Source organism: Oryx dammah, unplaced genomic scaffold, assembly GCF_014754425.2.
Source record: "Oryx dammah isolate SB20612 unplaced genomic scaffold, SCBI_Odam_1.1 HiC_scaffold_17, whole genome shotgun sequence".
NCBI lineage: Eukaryota > Metazoa > Chordata > Mammalia > Artiodactyla > Bovidae > Oryx > Oryx dammah.
This window is the reverse complement of record NW_024070201.1, coordinates 39716425-39735538: the sequence shown is the minus strand read 5'-3', so window position 1 is coordinate 39735538 and position 19114 is coordinate 39716425. Positions and strand designations below refer to the sequence as shown.

The window sequence follows — 19114 nt, the reverse complement described above, 5'->3', positions numbered from 1 at the left end:
TTGTTTCCTCTCTTCTTTGCCATGGAAGCTGCTCAAACCTCAAACACCGGGGTTGGTTGAAGGGGTTGGCCTTTCCTGAACTGGTGGGCCTTGCACTTGTGGTGACATGGAGCTCTCTGGGGCTGTGCTGGGTACTCTCAGAGGAAATATTACCTGCGGGTAATATTTGGAAAATATCACCCATGCTCCGCAGCCAGGCTTTGGGGGGCTCTTCCTTGAAAACTCATGTTACTTTTCTGCTCTAGGTGCTGGGCATTGCTGGCTGAGGGTCAGGGTGCCCTCAGCTACAAGGAACAGACTGTATTGACAACTGCTTGCACCCATTTCCTGCACACATCCAAGCCACGGACCTGTCAGAGAACTTTACTTAGGAACCTTACTCTAACTTAGGTTCCCGTGCAACAGAGGTTGCTCTTGACAGTTTTGTGCTGGCCCGGCTGAGTGATGGGTATAAGGTAAGAGGAAGGACTGGACGTTGGTTTCAGGATGGCAGTGCGCATGGCAGGTGTATTTATCCAGGGAGGAGAGTCATTTGGGCTGCTAAGAGCCCCACTTTGCCCTCAAAGGCTCAGGTCGCTTAGTTTCTTAGGCTGCAAGGCTCTGCCCACAGGGCCACTCTGAGGGTGTTTCCATGGCAGGCTCTGGCTCAGTTCCACTTGTCTTTAAGGGAAGGATTTGAAGTTTCACTCAACTCGTCTGGATGGTGTCAAAGAAATCTGGTCCCTCATCTCCCTAGGGTGGATGCCTTTCTTGGCCAGGCTAGATGTGCTGGGCTTCTGACACTGGCATGTAAACTCATCTATGAACTTCATGAGGGCCCTTGTATCTCTAAAGGGGCACTTCCGAGGCCCTGGGCCTCTGAGCCCAGTTGCTGGTGCCTGGAGCTGCCTGGCATCGTGACCAAGTGTTGTTCCTTTTACCCAGGTGAGATACTCTTTCTGTTCCCTGAAAGAAAGGGTATTAGGGACTAAAGTCAGGAGCCGGGTTGGACAAGTGACTTATTCTTTTATTCATTCCTCTATTCACATGTTCACTGAATGCCTACCATGCCCTAGGCATATTCCAGGACCTAGAGAGGCAGCAGGGAGCTGCACAGAGCACTGCGCCTCCCTGCATCTTGGATTGTGTATCTCAGTGTCATTGTACTAGGCTTGATTCGTTTTGTTTAATTCTGCATGCACCTATTTATTTGTACATGCACACATTTGTTTACTCAGCTAATATTTAGTGAGCATCTACTGTATGTTGAGAATATAGCAGAGAATGAGACAGACAAAAGTCCTCATTCTCATGGAGCTTACAGTGTGGTTTTGATTTGAAGTTGGGTTAAAGCAACATTTTCCGAAGCGTGACAATAGAACACTAGCTTTGAGAGGTGCTTTGTGAAGAAAGGGCTCCATAGTCCCAGAGTTTGGGAAGTGTTTTATACTTACCATGCTGATCCTCCCAAATCTTGGTGATCCACAAGACGCGTTAGCACATTCAAGTCTGAGGAGTCCTCCAGTAAGGAAGCCTAATTAACTTTTTTCAACTGGGTTTTCCTGTACCTCTTTGAAGTGAGTTTTTTGTTTTGCATATTACATTCTGTGTGTTTATAAAATATTCTTTACCCAGAAACACTGGGTGAAAGAAATTAAAATAAAAATGTAAATAATAGAATTAAGTATTGGTCAGGTAATGGAGTGGTGACTTTCTAAACTTTAAAATCTCTGATGGAAAAAAACCTCAGAGGGAAAATATGGCACAGATCTGACTTATAAACAGTTTTTAAAACTTAATGTATAAAAAGTAAAAAAATAGTCAATAGGCAGGCAGACCAGGGGAAAATCTGCATTTGATATGATAACAAAGATGTTCATTGCTGTGGCATTTAAAAAGTTCCTGCAAAGCAATGGTCTCAGGCACCTTGCTCATGTAGGTAGTATTTGTTGATTAAAGACCCAGTGATAAACGGGCAAAGGCTATGCATGAATAGTTCACAGTCAAGCAAATTTTAAAACCCCGAAACAGCAAGCATTTCCAAAAATGTTCTAACTTGGCTTTCAAAGGAATGTAAGTTAATTATGCTGTACCCACTAAATAAGTAAAGGAATAGTGAATAGTTTGTAAGAAAAAAGTGCAGACTTAATCACTAGTATTAAGTGAAAAGTTAAATGGGGACAATCCTTTCTGGAAAGCAATATGGTAACGATTATTAAGACCCAAAAAAGGGGATTCTGACCTCTGGGCCCAGTAATCCCACTCCAGGAACTGATCCTAAAGAAATAATCCAGCCAGAGAGAGAAAGTCCCTGCAACCTGAATATGGAGTAGGGTAAGTGGGTCAAGTGAAGTGGGTGATGTGGGCTGCTCTGTTCTATTTCTGTGAACTCATTCGCTTTCAGGGCTTTTCCTTTAATCCCTTAAATAAGTAAAAGAAGCAACTGGTACTTTCACTGCCCCAAGGCCAGTGTTTCCAAGGAGTTGAAGAGTTCCTGTGTGGTACCTCATCAGCTCTTTACCTCCTTGGGTTGATGCTGACTTTAAAGTTCACTGAAGCTGCAGGCGACCTAGAGCAGGATCTTCAACTATTAAGCATCTTCACCTGTCCAAGGCTCAGGCCAGGAATCTGGTGCTGCTCGCAGGAAAGGCCTCGGCATAGGGGAAGGCCCTGGACTTGGCTGAGGGCCCAGCTCTGACCCCAACACTTAGTACTGACTCAGAGGCAGTCCCTTCACAGAAGAGCAAGTCCCTTCTGTGAACGGGGCGGGGCTAGCGATGCCTCTGGCGGAGGGTTTTGTGAAGGCTGAGTCGGTGAGCGTGCCCAGCAAGGGCTCTTGCTGAGTTATAGGGTGAACTTTCCTGGCTTCATGCAGCAGAGAGTGTCCTGAGGGAGGCATTCTGGGTCAGAGAGACTCAGAGTCTGACAGGACTTCTGAGAACCAAACGGGTCTCAGTTCACATGGGGTGGCAACACCTATTGCTCTCTAGCCTTCCAGTCCCCCAGCTCTCTCGAAGGTAACTGGTTACTTCCCTTTGGACATTCTGGCCTCAGTTTGAGCCCCTTCTCTCCCACTGCCTGCACTTTAGTTTTGCTGTAGTGAGTGTCTTGAGTCTCAGCAGAGGAGCCGTCTCCAGCTCTGTCATGGGCTGTCTGCTCACCATCTCCACTTCGCTCTCTGCACAGAGTCTCCAGCTTAGATGTCCACTTCAGACTTCTGATCTTCCCCTGAGCCAGACTCCACCCTTGGCCTTCACAGTCTCCAGAAATGGCAGTTCTGTTCTTCTTGTTGCTCAGCTCAGAGCCTTGGTTGGAGTCGATCTTGGCTCTTCTTTTCTTGGTTCCACATCCAGTCCATTAGTGAATTCTAAGTACAGCCAGATTCTGTCTCCGTCTCACCTCCACGCTACCGCCTGGTCCCAACCACTATTATTTCTTCCCACGTTTTTCCGGCGACCTCCTACAAGCCCTTCTTAGAGAGAGCTCTCCCTGCGCCATTCAACCTATTTTCAACCCAACAGCTGGAGTAATTCTGTTAGAACTTAAATCTGATCTCTCCTCTGCTCAAAACTCCAATGGCTGCCCAGCTCCCTCAGAGGAAGAGCCAGAGGCGTATGGTGGAGTCAGACGGTTCTGTAGAGTCTGGCCTCTGTTACTCTGACCTGCTCCCCCTCACATGCCGTGTCCCAGCCACACTGGCGGCTGCCATGTGGCATTTGCACTGCCTGTTCTCTCTGCCAGGAGCACCGTTTCCTGGTATCTATATGACTGATCTCTTTGTTTCCGTGTCTCCCTCCCTGTGAGGTCCACCTTTCATACCACAACCTGTAACCCCAGCTCTCCTGATCCTCCTTCCATTTACTTTTTCCATAGTACTTGTCGCCTCCAACTGTAATATATAAGTCACTTACTACCTATATGTATTGTTTATGTTTTCCTTCTGTTGAATGTAAGCTCCTCAAGGGTGGGAGTCTTTGTTTCTTTGGAACACTCACATACACCCATTGGGTAGAACAGTGCTTGGCACATAGCAGACCCTCAATAAATATTTGTAGAATAAATAAATGTCCTGCCTTCCAGCCTGGACCTCTGACGACTCTGACTAGGGAGCCTGTGGCCATCTGGGGCCTGAGATGATCTTACTGGTGTCAGGTCACAGGAGCAGAGAGAACCCGTAAGAGCAGTAGGCATTGTGTCTTGCTACCTCTGCAGAGCCTTTGGATTGATTGGGAGAAGGGAGTTTTGGTTTAGCTTCCATTTTGCCTCCAAGGGGTATAATCTGCACACAGCCTCTCTTGGCTGTGTGTCGGAGCAAGTATGTTGGAAGCTGGAGGCCCAGGTTGGCCCAGCATGGTACCTATTTGTGGCAGGAGAAGGAAGAAGAGTCAAGATCTGGGGACTAAGCCTCCAAAGCTGGCACTGTGAGCCAAACACAAGTAGGAAAGTCAGCTTCCTCTCTGCCTTCGGGCCACCACACTGTCGGAAAGACACCGCATGCCCCATCCCTTCCTCCCAGCCCTGATGGAGGAGGCCTTGCTGCTCGGAGGGCTCAGGACAATTTGGGGGCCCATCTGTAGCAGGTGTTTCCATGGTGTGTCTGGGCAGAGGACTCTGTGAGATGAGCAGATCAGCTCTGCTGAGGGCTGTGAACAAAGGAAGGGTTGGGTCCTCCTTCTGGTTGGCTTTTAGTTTACTTGAGTTGGTTTCTGCACAGAAGTTGCTGCTAAAGCCGGGCAGGGTCCTTGGAGGAACACTGCTCACGCTGATTCAAAGCAGTAGAGGGTGAGCCCGAGTACGCGTGTCTGCACACAAACATGCCCCACAGGCAGCCTGGGGACGCCTGGTGAGCACACCACTGGACATGAGAGCCATGCCCCAGCATGGCAGGTGGACCCAAGGCCCAGGGCCACCCATCAGTGTGCTCATCCCCTGAAAGCCCCTGTAAACTGGGGTTCCTAGCAGTGTACTTTCCTCCAGGATGACAACTGTGCTGTCTTTAGACACCTGTGCCTTATCTTTGGAAGGGACATGCACTGCAAAGGCCCTAGGTACTAGACCAACAGGTCCCTCCTAGGGCAGTTGGGTGGAGGGAATGCTTGACACAGGCTCCTTCCCAGGGCCCTCGCCCATCCTGCTGGGGGCTTGTCAGTGTCCCCTCACTCAGCGCAGCCCAGGAGGAGACTGCACTATGCTTAGTACCCTGGACAGCTGCCTGCTTGCTCTCAGGTGCACTCCCTGCCTTTCCCCTGCTCTGCTCTGTAAGAGGTGTAACCCCTGCAAACTACATCTCCCAAGCTCCTTTGCAACTGGTTTCCTATTAAGTTTGACTGTTGAGACATTACTAGCGAGGGACTGGAGTGTGGGATCAAGGAGAAGCCAGGGTATTCCTCCATCACTCTGTATCCCAGGCAGTGCTGTGTACTTCCCATGGTACCCACCACCTACTGCGTGGCCCTGGCCTCTGGGCTCATAGCACCAGCTCCTCCCAGAGTCCCCCAGCCAGTAGCTTCCTATTGTTATTCGTCTGTGTGTTGCCTTGTCATCCCTATTTGGCTTTTCAGTCAAATAACTCAAAAAACTTTGACCAATTGTTATTGGTTTCCTTTATTAACTTTGCTCTGTTGAACTCCCTGACTTGGGTTCTATTTTCTTGACTGATAAACTTAAGGTCCATTGCTCTTGTTAAACTTCTCTCTTCCAGGAGAACAATGGGCAAGAGAGAAGAGGGAGCTTTTACAAGCCCAGAGCCAAAAGTGGCTCTGGCAGTTAGGAGCTGTGTGACCTTGGACCAGTGAGATAACACCTCTGAGTTTCAGTTTCTAATCTGTAAAACAGGCTTAATGACAGTACCCAGGAGAACCTGTTGCTTCGTTGTCTTCCTGGGTTCTGGAGGAGAGTGGAGGGTCTCCAGACTTGGGGAGAAAATGGGAACAAGTTTGCCAGCAGAGAAAGGGGCAAGGATACTCCCTGTAGGAGGGGCCTGGCCGCAAAAGAGGCTCAGGACTTGGCTGCTTGGGGCCAAGTGAGGATAGACATTTCCCTGGACACTGCCTGCCTCTGCCTCGGGAGTCTCCTCTTTCTCCAGGGAGCAGGGGTCTGGCCTGAGCAATGGGAGGAGACCGAGATGCTCAGCTCTGAGCAGATCTCCTTCCCTCCAGGAGGCTGGGGCGGCTGCCCTGGGAAGGGCTGGATCATCCTCACCCTCCACAACCAGACACCTCCTCCCCTGGCAGCTCCCAGCCCCACTGAACTCTCCCTATGAGCACTGATGAGCAAAGCCTAGGACAAAGAGCAGCTGGGCCTGGGGGAGGCAGCACCAGTGAGCACACCCGAGCCCTTCACCTGGGGCTGGTCACAGACAACGCTGCTCCATGTCCAGGACTGGCTAATCCCATTCACCCTTGGGGTGGCCCTGGTTGAGTTACTCGGGTCTCTGCATTCTGCCACTCATGCAATGAAGATGATCATAGCATCTTTTCAGGATGAGGGGATATCCGAGAAGATGAATGTAAACTGCTAAACAGGCATGTGGCCCCAGGTGATGAGTTGGGGCTGCTTTTGTTATTGCTTTCAGATTACTTCCGTTACAAGTAGTAGCACCACCAGAACTACCTACTGGTCTGTGGATGTGGCTAGAGATCCTCAGGGGAATGCGAAGAAGTATCTGGAATAGAAGCTTGAGTGGAGATTTCCTCTTGGGGCAGCGCTGACCTGAGACCCAGCGGTTGCCTGGGCCTTGTTGGGTGGAAGAAAGGGAGGAGCATGTCTTCCTTGGGGGTCTTCTGCCTGTGCAAGGTGGTGACAGAGGAAGCACCAGCTTCTTTTCCACAAGTCTCCATGACCAGGTGTCCCCCGGGCCCTGCCCCTCCCCTGATACCCGAGCTCCCCTGTGAGGGACACTGGCCCTGACCCTGCTGCCCTGGGGATCTTCATTCAGCCACCTCCCCACCCCTCCAGAAGCCAGGGAGCCAGCCTTACTCTGATCTATCCCTCAGCCCTGCCAGCAAAGACAAAACTCTCCAGTTCTTGCAGGTTTGGGCTGGCCTCTGAGATATAGTGGGTGTGTGTCTGCCGCCTGGCACAGCTCACCTCCACTGCCTGCAGCCGCCCATCTGGCCAAACTGCTCTCCACTCCCTCTCCCCTCTTCTCCGTCCGTGTGCTCAGCTGATAGGCCTCCTCCAGTCATCACAGCTGCCTCCTCACTGGTAGCCCTCTCTCCTCCTTGTGGGCCCTTCCATCCACCTTCCACTCTGTGACCAGAGCTGTCTTTCTTGGAGGCAAATCTGATGGTGCCAACTGCCAGCTTCCAGGCCTTCAGTGGTTGCTCCCAGAGCAAAACCCACCCTTCACCTCACTGTTCCTTGTCTGGTGTCAATGCAGTCATTTCCCTCTGGCTTCTTTTCTCTACCCTCTTGCCCTCCAGGTGCATGGACTTGGTTTCCATTCCCGTGCAGGTGGCAGTGCTTTCCCACTTTGGTTTTGCTCCCAGGGGTCTGCCCCCTGGAGCACCACCTCTCTTCTCCCTGTTCAAATCCTACTCATCCTCAAGCCCCATTGAAACGGTGCCTTGTAACCAAAGTCTTTATTGCATGGAAGTTTGACCTCCCTCCACTCACAGCTCATCTTGGCCTCACTCTTTTGGGTCTACCTTATAATACAGGTATTTGTGAACAGACCTTCTTTTTCCTGTGGGGCAGAAAGAGGTGCTTTGAGGCAGACCATGGCTGACTCATCTTCAAATCCCCAGTACAGCCTGTATCAGAGGAGAGCACAATAGCATCCGTTGGCTATGCAAGTAGCTGCACACACAGCTCACAGGCACACACATCTATACTCACAATGAACCATGTATAGAGCCAGGTCTCTGCTGCAGTAACTGTGTAACAAGCCTCCCAAACCTTAGTATCGTGTAACATCATTTTTCTTGCTTGTGGGTCTCTGGCTTGCCTGAGTGGCTCTGCTTCAGGCTGCAGGTAGCCTGGGATTCCATGGGATCAGCCAGGCTGTAGGCTGGCTCCAGATCTGTCCCGTGTGCCACAGGCAGGGACCCTAGGCTGAAGGGGCAGTAGTCACCAGGGGCAAGCTCTTCGCATGGCCAACAAACAGGAGTGCAAGTGGACTAGCCAGACAGCAAGGACATTGAAAGCTGCAGCTCTCATCATGCCCACTAATCTCCGCTGGTCAAAGCAAGCCTCAGGGCCAAGCCTCAGGGCAACTGGACAGAGAAGTTCACCCCTCTTCTTTACTGGGAAGGACTGCAAGGTCATAGGACAAACTACAACTCTGTTACGGGGAGGGACTGAAGAACTGGGGACGCATCCCAGTCCAAACTCATAGAATAACCCCCATGCATATTGGGACCCATTTGTAGTACTGTTCTGCTCACAGACATACAGACTAGGCCTCATCCTCTGAGGAAATATACTACTGAGTGCTGGTGTCTTAAACTCTCTGTACACCTGTTTTCTCAGCAGCAAAATGGGGATAATACCTCTTTTCTTAGAATCTTGTGTGACACTTAATAGACTTATTACATGCTAAAATTCTCATAAAAGTACTCAGTAAAAGCTGCTGCTATTATTATTACTACATAGTCAAGTATTCAATTATAACACTTACTCCCCAGATGCCTCCCCTCCATCTACAGCCTCACCAATGCAGAAGGGTGCATACATGTCCTCACAAGCAAGTATGCACTGTACCAGGGCTTACAAACCAGGGACCACCTGGCTGCATCTGCTTGTAAACATGTTTTATTGGACCTGTACAATATTTTAAAATGTGTGGCTTTGCACATAAAAATGAATTATCTTCACAGATGGTAAATAGAATTAGGGAGTAGATAACATTTCCCAGAAAGAGCATGTGGGTGAAAAAATGGGAGAGCCTAGGAGGAAGCATGAAGAACCTGTCATTTAAGGGTTGGCTACAAGCCAAAATGGTTGAGATGGAACGGTGTGCTAGGCAGGGAGAGAAAGTGAGCCTGGGAGCAGCGAGGAGCAGAGTGCAAGAGCTGCAGAAGGGCCCCAAAGCCTAGTGAATTGGATTTAGAAACAAGGAGGGCACTAGGGGCTTTGTTGGGAGTCATTTGGATAGTGGAGGTATAGGCAGGATTATAGGGGATTGAGGAGTGAGTGATGCGAGGTGAAGAAATGGAGAAAGGAAGCACAACAAACTCTTCCAAGAAGACTAGGAAGGAAGAAGAGTTGGCTGGGAGCGGGGATAGACTGGGAATGAAAACAGTGTTCTTAAAATGGCAGGGTATGTAAACGCTTATGGAAGAGATGCAGGAGACCAAGAATTAATGACACAGGGAAGAGGAAATAATGACCTTGGGGGATGTGGAGGGGGAGCCAAGATCAAGTGCAGTGTCATCCTGAGAGAGGAGGAAGGACTCCTTTGCCACTTGACCAGAGAGGAGGTCACTGATAGCTAGTGGCCAAGAGGGAACTGCGGCCTGGGCTGCCTGTCTTGCTCATTTATTCACCAACTGACTCATGGATTCATTTAACAGGTGTTTATTGAGCATCTAATCTTCACCAGGCCCAATACTAACAAGAAAGAAATAGGCAAAAATCACTGCCTTTATTCTCGGCATGGGAGAGAGAGAGAACAAACAAAATAAATGGGGAATGTGTGTAGTTCATTAGAAGGTGTGATATGCTATGGATAAAAGTAAAGAGGAAAGGAGAGTGCTGAGGGTGTGGGTTCCCGTTTGAGGAGGATGATTGGGGTCACCTGCTTGAGAAGGCGACAGCTGGCTGAAGGCTTGAAGGTAGTGGGTGAGCAAGCCCTGCTCTTTAAACCCCTCCTTCCTCGGAGGAGGAAGAGGCAAGAACCTCTGAGCTGGGGGCTTAGACGAAGGCGGACTGAGTGTGGGAGAGTCAGCATGGTGTTCATGTGGTCGGAGCCGAGAGCCGGGGGGGATGCACTGGGAGGTGAGGTCACAGGCACCCTGGAGGATTGTGAGGAGGTGGTGGTATTGTCTGACTTCCTTTTTTTTTTTTTTAGTTTTTAAAAACTTTTTAATTAGAGGATAATTGCTTTACAATGTTGTGATGGTTTTTTGCCATACATCATCATGAATTGGCCATAGGTATACCTATGTCCCCTCCCTCTTGAAGCCCCCTCCTACCTACCTCCCCATCCCAGCCCTCTAGGTTGTCATGGAGCACCAGCTTTGGGTTGCCTGCATCATACAGCAGTTTCAACAGTCACTCAGCAGCTGTTGGGAACAGACTGAAGGGTGGGCGCAGCCAGAGGGAAAGCAGGGAACAGACTGAAGGGTGGGCGCAGCCAGAGGGAAAGCAGGGAAACCAGTAGAGTCTGTATCTATAATCCAGACAAGCGATGATGGCCACTGGGGCCAGGGTGGTAGCAGAGGGGGTGGTGACAGGTGCCTGGATTCCTGGCGTATTTTCAAGGTAGAGCCAACAGGATTTGCTGATAGCTCGAGTGAAGAGTGAAAGAATGAAAGGAGTCAAGAATGCCACTGAAGTGTTGACTGGAGCAACCGGCAGGCCCCGGTTGCCATTTACGAAGATGGGAGGGCCATGGGGAGGCAGGCTGGGGGAGAGGTGGAGATGGCGATTTCCATGCATGTGAGGTCAAGGTATCTGTTGGACATCTCCCTGGAGATGCCAAGAAGGCCTTTGCGTGCATGCATCTACATTCAGGGGAATGTCCAAGTTGGACAGAGAGATGTGTGAGTCCATGCTGTCTGGGGTTATTTAAAGTCATGAGACTGAATAAGGTCATCAAGGACATGAGTGGAGATGAGAAGAACAGTTCAAACACTGAGTCCCGGGACCTTCCCGTGCTAACAGGTCAGGTCCTGGGGAAAGGGGAACACGGAAAGAAACAGAGAAGGGGCTAGCCAGTGGGGAGGAGGGAGCCAGCTGCACTGTCCTGAAAGAAAAACTGCTTCTAGAAGGAGGAACCGATCAGCTGGGTCAGAGGCTGCTGGTGTGTCAAGTAAGAGGAGAAATGAGAAGCTACTGCTGGGTTTAGCAGCACAGTGTGATTTTGACAAGAGCAGTGTAGAGTCTGGTGGGCCTAGGGTGGGCCCCCTGCACGTTTCAACCTTCCTTTATGGGTTAAATGGGATGGTGTGTGTGTTCATGCCCAGCGCACAAGATGTGTGCTCCAAATGCTGGGATGTCTGGCGGGCTGAGTGGTGGGGACCCAGTGACGGCACGGAGGAGGAGGTCCATCTTGGAGCGCCCACCCAAGCCTCTGGAGGAGGGGCAGGCTCCCTGCAGGGCTGTCCATTCCCACCATCTCTCTAGACCCTCTTCTCCTCTCAACAGATGAGCCAACCTCCCCCAAGAAGCCCAAGAGCATCCTGGAGCCCGAGCCTGGGGATGTGGCATGTGGAGCCGCCTCCCCGCTGCCCTCTGAGTGGACCTCGGTGAGGATCAGCCCCGGGGAGGATGTGGTTGGACAGGATGTGCTGGCCGTGCGCGTCCTGGTCACCAGCGATGACAGCAGGTACGCTTCCACCGCTGTCGGACAGGGGCAGGATGGGCTGGGCAGACAGCTCTGGGGCACTAGTCTTCTCCCTACTCAGCTGCAGCTTGGTCCCTTGTGAGGGTCATGAGGGGAGACTATTCCAGGCCCCTGTCCTCAGCTTGGAGGTGGTGGTCTTCTCACTTATGTGGCATTTTCCTTCTATGCACGAGTGCATGCTGAGTCTCTTCAGTAGCGCCCGACTCTTTGGGACCCAGTGGACCGTAGCCCGCCAGGCTCCTCTGTCCCTGGGGATTCTCCAAGCAAGAATACTAGAGCGGGTTGCCGTGCCCTCCTCCAGGGAACCTCCCCGACCCAAGGATCAAAACCCGCATCTTTTATGTTTCCTGCATTGGCAGGGGGGTTCTTTACCACCCGGGAAGCCCCTTCCTTCTATGTAAACCTGTGTCTAAATTTCCTTGTAAGGAAAATCATAAGGCGACTCCTGCCAGATTAGGCTTCCCTGGTGGCTCAGATGGTAAAGAATCTGTCTGCAATGCAAGAGACCCGTGTTCCATCCCTGAGTGGGAGAGATCCCCTGGCGAAAGGAATGGCAACCCACTGCAGTATTCTTGCCTGGAGCATCCCATGGACCAGGGAATCTAGTGGGCTACCATCCATGGGGTCACAAAGAGTCGGACATGACTGAGCGACTTTCACTTTCACCTGCCAGATTAGATTAGGGCCCACCCTAATGACCTCATTTTGAGTTACTGACCTCTGTAAAGACCCTGTCTCTAGAAGCAGTCCCATTCCCAGGTACTTGGAGTTAGGACTTCTTATGAATCTGGGGGGACACAGATCGGCCCCGAACCAAGCCAGAGGCTGGGTGCCAGGCAGGGAGGTGACTAGACTACAGCCCTTTCCCTGGGAGCCCTTTGTCTGAGGGAGGCAGTGCTGGGCAGGGCACAGCATGGTGGGGGTGGGGGATTGCAGGCCTCCAAGCTCACCTGTTCCTTCCCTCCATCCTCCAGCTCCGATGCAGAGTTGGAACACACTGACAGTGAGGCCTCCAATGCGGAGCCCTCTGACAAAAGACCCCCGCGGCCAGAACTCCAGCTCCCACCCCTCCTGAAGCCCCTCACCCAGCACAGCTCCCTGAGGGAGGCCCTGAGCAGGGCAGTCTCTCCACACGACCTCGGGGAGCCCGAAGCTGTGCCTGGTGAGTAGAGAGCCTGCCTGGGAGAGAGACAGGCTTGCCTGACCCTGGGACATGGGGGCAGGAGTGGGGAAGCGGCACAGAGACTGACTCTCACGGGCAGCGTTTCCTCACGGGGGACCGTGGGACAGTACGTCTGGCCCCCAGGCTCAGAGGTGGTGGAGCTGGGACACGGGGTGAGGGGACTGGACATAGGGCCAGCCTCCCCCTCCACAGGGAGCTTTGGAATCTCAAGTGGGAAGGTGGCAGAGGGGCCTGACTGGCTGTCATGTGTCACAGGCAGAGATAACGGGTGGGGGTGGCCCAGGACCCTCTGGCCTGGAGCAGTCTCCTCTGTGAATATCTCCTGACGGACCCTCTGGCATTCCGTGGCCCACAAGGGAAGGTCCAGCTGCTGCTGGGCCACAGGTAGCCCTGGGCAGCAGTTTCCCTGGGGGCAGCACAGGGCCCCTGTCAGTGCCTGGGGCCTGTGGAATGTGTCACTGAGAGCTGTATTGGTCAAGGCTTTGCCTATACATGGCGCCACTTCCTCCTCAGGGTGACCCTGTGAGGTAAGTAGTGTGAAGCCCATTTTACAGGTGTGCAAACGGACTCTTTTCCCAAGGACTCACAACTTAATGAGTGTTGGGTGCTCCACACTCTAAGAAGTAGCTGTCTTTAGCATTCCAGCTTGTTTTAATAAAGGTGGCTTCAGACTGAGTGTTTTGAGTTAGTCAAGAGCGACTGCTAACCCGTGGGTGTGAGAAACAGGCTAACAGCAACTTGCCACCATCAGGACCAATGGCCTGAGCTCCCCTGGGAAGAGCCACAGCGCCACTTGTCCTGTGCTTCCCTCTGGTGGCCAAGAGCAGAACTTCCACGTGAACCTGGAAATGTTCTCGGGAGCTGGGGCTGGAATCCTGGAAATTCTGGGTTTACCCTCCCATGTGAGCTGTTTTTTAAAAGGACAAATTGTCATACAAACACTCTTTCTCAGGACCATTTGTGGTGCTATCCAGAGAGGATTAGCACATGCAGAGGACAGAGGCTTGGGTACCGCAGGCCTCTCCCTCTCCCTGGGCTCCAGCCTCCTCAGTTACATATAGGAAGCCTGCCCGCCTTTCATTCCTTCCTTCCATTTCTTCTCTCTCCTCGATTGCCAGGGGATTTTAGGCAACTTACAAGAGAGGCATAAAACAAAATTGTGTGTCTTTATGTATGAAAGAGCGCCTCAAGATAAAGTCTCAAGATATCTATATATATATATGAAAGTGAAAACCAGGTTAGGAGGTATAGACCTCAGAGAGGCCCACCATGACCCTAAACTTGCTCTAGTGGAATCATTTGATACTTGGTTTTCCTGAAGCCACAGTTCAGATGGAAACAATCATTTCTCATTATTCACGAGGAAAAAATACACTGGTTTGCAGGTCTCAGTTCCACTTTTCCTAATGCTTCACCCTATGGAAATTTCCTGAGAGGGATATTCCACTGTGTATCTTGAACAATGGCTCTGCAGAAAATGCAGCCACAGTTTCCCCAAGGCTGTTTTATGCAGCGCCCCTTGCTGGCAGGTAGGAGCATGACAGCGAAGCATGACAGCTAGAGCGTTTCTCCCAGGATGGGGTTGGGTAGAGAGATCAAGGCAGTGTGGCCAGAGGATTTTGCTTGACAGTCCAGTTTAATTCCAGAATAAGAAACATAGTAGGCAGAAGTGGATAGACCTCGTGACTTTCAAACGATCTTCTGTCAGTTTTGCCTTCATCCATCATGGTTTCCATCACTGCCAAGCAGACTGCATTGTAAGGTTACAATCTCGTAGTCTGAGTGCTGTGTTTTGTGTTGCTGGTTACAGTGAGTCTGTCACTGTAGCAGGTAATATAGGTTTGACATCATGTTGTGGGTGTTATAGGGTTCCATTAATCACACTTTTCACCTAGATAAATGGCTCAGAGTTTAGCTGAAGGGATGCTGAAAAATACCAGGACATCCCTTTACAAAGACTCCATTTGTACACCAAATGTACACCATTTGTACACCATGCTCAAAGCAGCATTTTTTACAATAGCAGAAAGGTTAATGACCCAAGCAGGTGAATGGATAAACAAATTGTGCTATATCCACACAATGGAATGTTATTCACCTTTAAAAAGGAATGAAATTGCAACACGTGCTATAACATGGATGGACCTTTAAGTTATTATGCTAAGGAAACTAAGCCATGAGACAAGTATTGTATGATTTCACTTCTATGAGGCATCCAGAATCGTTCAAGTCATAGAGGCAGGGAGTATGGAAAAGTGGTTACTAGGACCTGGGTGAAGAGGGTGGCTAGGGATTATTGTTTAATGGAGACAGGGTTTCATTTGGGATGAAGAACAAGTTCTGGAGATGGATGGAGGTATTGTTTGCACAACGATGCGAGTGTACTTAATGCCACTCAACTCTACACTTAAAAATGGTTAACATGGTGATTTTAATATTATATATGTTTAACCACCTTTGAAAGGACTCTGGGACTGCCTCAGCTCATCAAGGAATCTATTGCCTTCTCAAAGTTTTTTTAGCATAGGGCATGCCCATGATGATGGTTTAAAATAGAACTTGAGCCCTGTCTAATAGAGGTCAGAGAAAACACTCCATAATGCTCCCCTAAAACACCATGTTCAGTGGTTCCTAAATAATACCTTTTAAGAGGCAGGTTTCTAGGTTCCCTCCTTCAGAGACTCAGATGTCTTGGGTCTAGAGTGGAGCCTAATATCTGCATTTGCATATGTGCTCCAGATGCCTCCAGGAAAGAAGGCCTCTACAGAGGCCAAATCTGAGGGCCCAGTGTGGGAATGGGATACGTTTATATCCCGCTGCCCACTCTCAGGCCCCAAATGGCTGAGACCCATTTCTTCTGCCTGTGATGTTCATTTTGCTCAGCTGATTCTCAAGGCCCAGCCCACGGCATCCTGCAAGTATGTTTCCATTGGAACCAGGACAAGAGGAGGGGTCGTGGCCGTGGATTGTACAGGGGTTCAGTTAAAATCGAAAGGGCTTGGGGACTCTGGGGGTAACACGGAAAGAGGTTGGTGTTTTCTGCAGCTTCCAGGCTTCAGTGAGAGCAGCTCTGGTTCCTCTATGACACAGCTGTGGCATTGATGTTAGACTTCAGCTTCAAAGAGCTGCCCTGCTAAAAACAGATGTGTTATATATGCCTGTGTACATATAGGCATATATGTATACATGTAGGCACATAAACATGTAAGTACACATGCTTATTACCAATGGGTGAGTTAGAATGATGGCACTTAATCTGAGATCTTTTCTGAAAGAGGGCAGTACCTGGCCCCCAGCAGTGTCTCAGTAAATGTGTGATGACTGAATGAATAAAAACTTAGAGGTGTGTGTTATAGAGACAGGGACAGCCTGAGTAAAGAAGGGGCTCAGTCAATTATAACCATGGGTCTACTAGCTTTTGGTAAATGGACCATAGGAGACAACTCCCTGTTTGTCCTATCCATTTAACAGACTCTTCCTCCCTCCTCATCTCCCCTGCCTTTTTCTTTTTCTCACCACAGCTCTGCAGCGGGCCAATAGTTTCCAGTATCCAACTCCCAGTGAATACCAGAGTGGGAGAAGATTCCAGTCCAGTGAGTCATGAGCTCCCTGGGGAAGGTGGGGGCGGGCAGGAGCTGTCTGATTAATTCTCAGGGGCAGCTGTTCTCACTCCTCACATGTCCTCTCTGAACCGGCCTCCTGGATGTGAGGGGAAAGGAAAGAAATGTATGTTTGACTCTATTTCCACTGCTCACTAGACGAAGTACTTTCCAACGGATATTCTACCTTCAGCGAGCCTTAGAACTCTACAACTGCACTTGAAAGAGACCTGAGCTCCAAGCTTCTTAAAACAAAGATGAAACTGTGGCCCAGGGGCTGTATACATTTTGGTTCAGTTCATTGGAACTAGGCTGGGGCTGTCAGCTTAACCTTTGAGCAGTAGTGGGTAAAGCAATGAAAGAACACACATGCGCGCTCACACCCACACACCCATCCACCCACCCACCCCCTACTTCTTTCTCTGAGCAGGCTACCAGGACCAGGGCCTGCAGCAGGTGCCAAGGCAGCATGCTCCCACTAGGGGGCGCAATGACTGCGCGCACGGTTGGCGACGTCCTAGGGCCAGCCCGCGCCTGGCGCCACCCTAGTTACCGAACAGAGATTTCCCTCTCCAATCTTGAGAGCGGGCACGGACTCTTCATCTGATTCCAAGCTCATCGCTGCCCTCACGCTCCCTCTCCAGACTTTGCTGTAAGAGAGATGGACCCAGGAAAGCCTTGGCTTAAACCAAAAAAAAAAAAAAAAGAAAGAAATGAAGTTGGAATAGCGTGCTAGTTTAGTTAACTTCTTCCTTCTGAGTCATCACTGACTCCTGGCCAGTGAGTCATTCTCCCCGAAACCCCAAGACCTGCAGCCCCTTTCCCTTGGGCCAGGCTGGGACAATGGGCACTTCTGGACCAGGGCCGCACAACTGGGCAGGCCACCTCACCAGGAAAAACCTAAAATGACTCGAGCCATTCTGTAGTTCCAGGCAAGGAAGGTAAGGGGAAGGAGGGAATTAACCTTCAGTGAAGGCCCAGGTCAGTCCTTTTTCACGTTATTTCATTTACTCCCTCACCTCAACCCCTCCCCAGCCACGGTAATTCTATGGGTGGGTCGATTTGGGCACAGATTCTGTCCAGCTCTTCCAGCTTTCTTTTACTGAGTGCCACTGGTATGAGGGGTCTGGCCTCGCCCTCAAGGAGGTCCTGGTCGGGAGGGTGGGGGGTTGGGGGCGGTGAGAGCTGGGAGTCTGGTAGGTGACCCTCCCAGCAGGGTGGGGGATCCTGGAGGAGGCACAGGGGAGAGGAGACTGCTAACCAGCGGCGTGGTTTCTCAGCTGTGTCTTTAGTTAACCCAGGAGTATCAGCTGTTGCTTCTCAAATGTATATAAAAGTTTGAGAGCCAGCCTCGAGTTTGAATCATTTCCAGGGGCCAAGTGCTTAGTATGGGCCTGGAGCAGAGGAGGCACCCAGTCCTTGCTTTCAGAATGAATAAGTAAATTAACGGAGGAACTGACTAAAGAGTCCGGGACCAAGCCAGTTGAACTGTGTGTAGGAACAGAGACCATGACTTCAGCCTGAGCAGGCTCCACCCCTAGAGGGCGCTCCAAGACTTTGGGAGGATTTAAGAATTGCCTACGCTCCAAATTTGGGGAAGCTGCACCCTGGGATCCCAGTCTTTGTGAAAATCTCCGGAGCCATCTTTCAGTCATCTTCGTTGTGCCCGAAAGGAAACCCAGTAGGCAAGGCTGGTCCTGAAGAAGGGAGCAAAGCTTGGGGTCCTGTCTCATCTATCCCTTCACTGCCCTGTTAAGGCTGGCTCAGGCCCCAGCCCCAGACAGGTGAATGGAGTGAGCTGTGTGTCTGCCCTTATCACTCTCCCCCAGCTGACCACACTCACCAGAATGATCTCTAGGGTCAGGGGGAAATGTCTGTATTGCCAGAGGGCCCAAAGAAGAGGCAGCTGACCCAGGGAGGATATGGGAGGGTCTGCAATCTGGATTCTGGTCTGTTCATCAACCCCCTTTGCATGATGGGACTGGAAGGGCCAGTGGCACCCAGGATTGAGGCTCCCGTAGAGGTCAGGCAGCCTGGCTGGACCATGCCAAGGTTTCAAGCAAAACAAGAAAGGGCCAGCAGAGAAGGATGTGAGCTGCAAGTGAAAATGAAGCCTCTGGGCCCTGAGTTGCAGAAGTTCTGGCCAGGGTGGGTGTGTGCAGTCTCCCCTGAAACAGGTTAGCGGTTCAGCAGTGCCTTTATGGGGCACCACCTGTGTGCGTGGGAGGAAGGGAATGGGGTTTGTATTTAGCTACCATGTGGCATTTAGGGCTTCCTGGTGGCTCAGTTGGTATAGAATCCACTTGCAGTGCAGGAGACCCCAGTTTGATTCCTGGGTCTAGAAGATCTGCTGGGAAAGGGATAGGCTACCCACTCCAGTATTCTTGGGCTTCCCTGTGGCTCAGCTGGTAAAGAATCTGTCTGCAACGCGGGAGACTTGACTTCGATCCCTGGGTTGGGAAGATCCCCTGGAGATAGGAAAGGCTACCCACTCCAGTATTCTGGCCTGGAGAATTTCAAGGACTGTATAGTCCATGAGGTGGCAAAGAGTCGGACATGACTGAGCGACTTTCACTGTTCACTGTGGGATTTACTTTGCACTCTTGTGCTGAGCACCTCTTTTTAATCCCATTTTATTTCTCCAGCTTCCCCATGAAACAGCACTAGGCTTCCCATTTTTCAGATGAGAAACCTGAGGGTTACGTAACTCGCTCGGCATCAGCCAGCTGGCGTGGGTGTGAAGGGGGTGGTGTGCCAGGCTCCCCGTCACCATCCTCTGAGGGAACCCGAAGGCCTTGGTGGGTGAGATTTCCTGTGGCCTCTCAGCTGCGCTCTGGCGCCCCC

General features: G+C 50.9%; 1 protein-coding gene across 2 annotated transcripts in view; it reads left to right on the top strand.

The window, feature by feature from the left end:
• Positions 1 to 15049: 15049 nt before the first annotated feature.
• The window catches only part of MICALCL (MICAL C-terminal like), a 71548-nt gene continuing 67483 nt past the window's right edge, over positions 15050 to 19114 (top strand). For both annotated transcript variants that reach the window (XM_040258367.1, XM_040258365.1), the window contains exon 1: positions 15050 to 16264. The gene's annotated coding sequence lies outside the window, so the exon portion shown is untranslated. The remainder of the gene's footprint in view (positions 16265 to 19114) is intronic.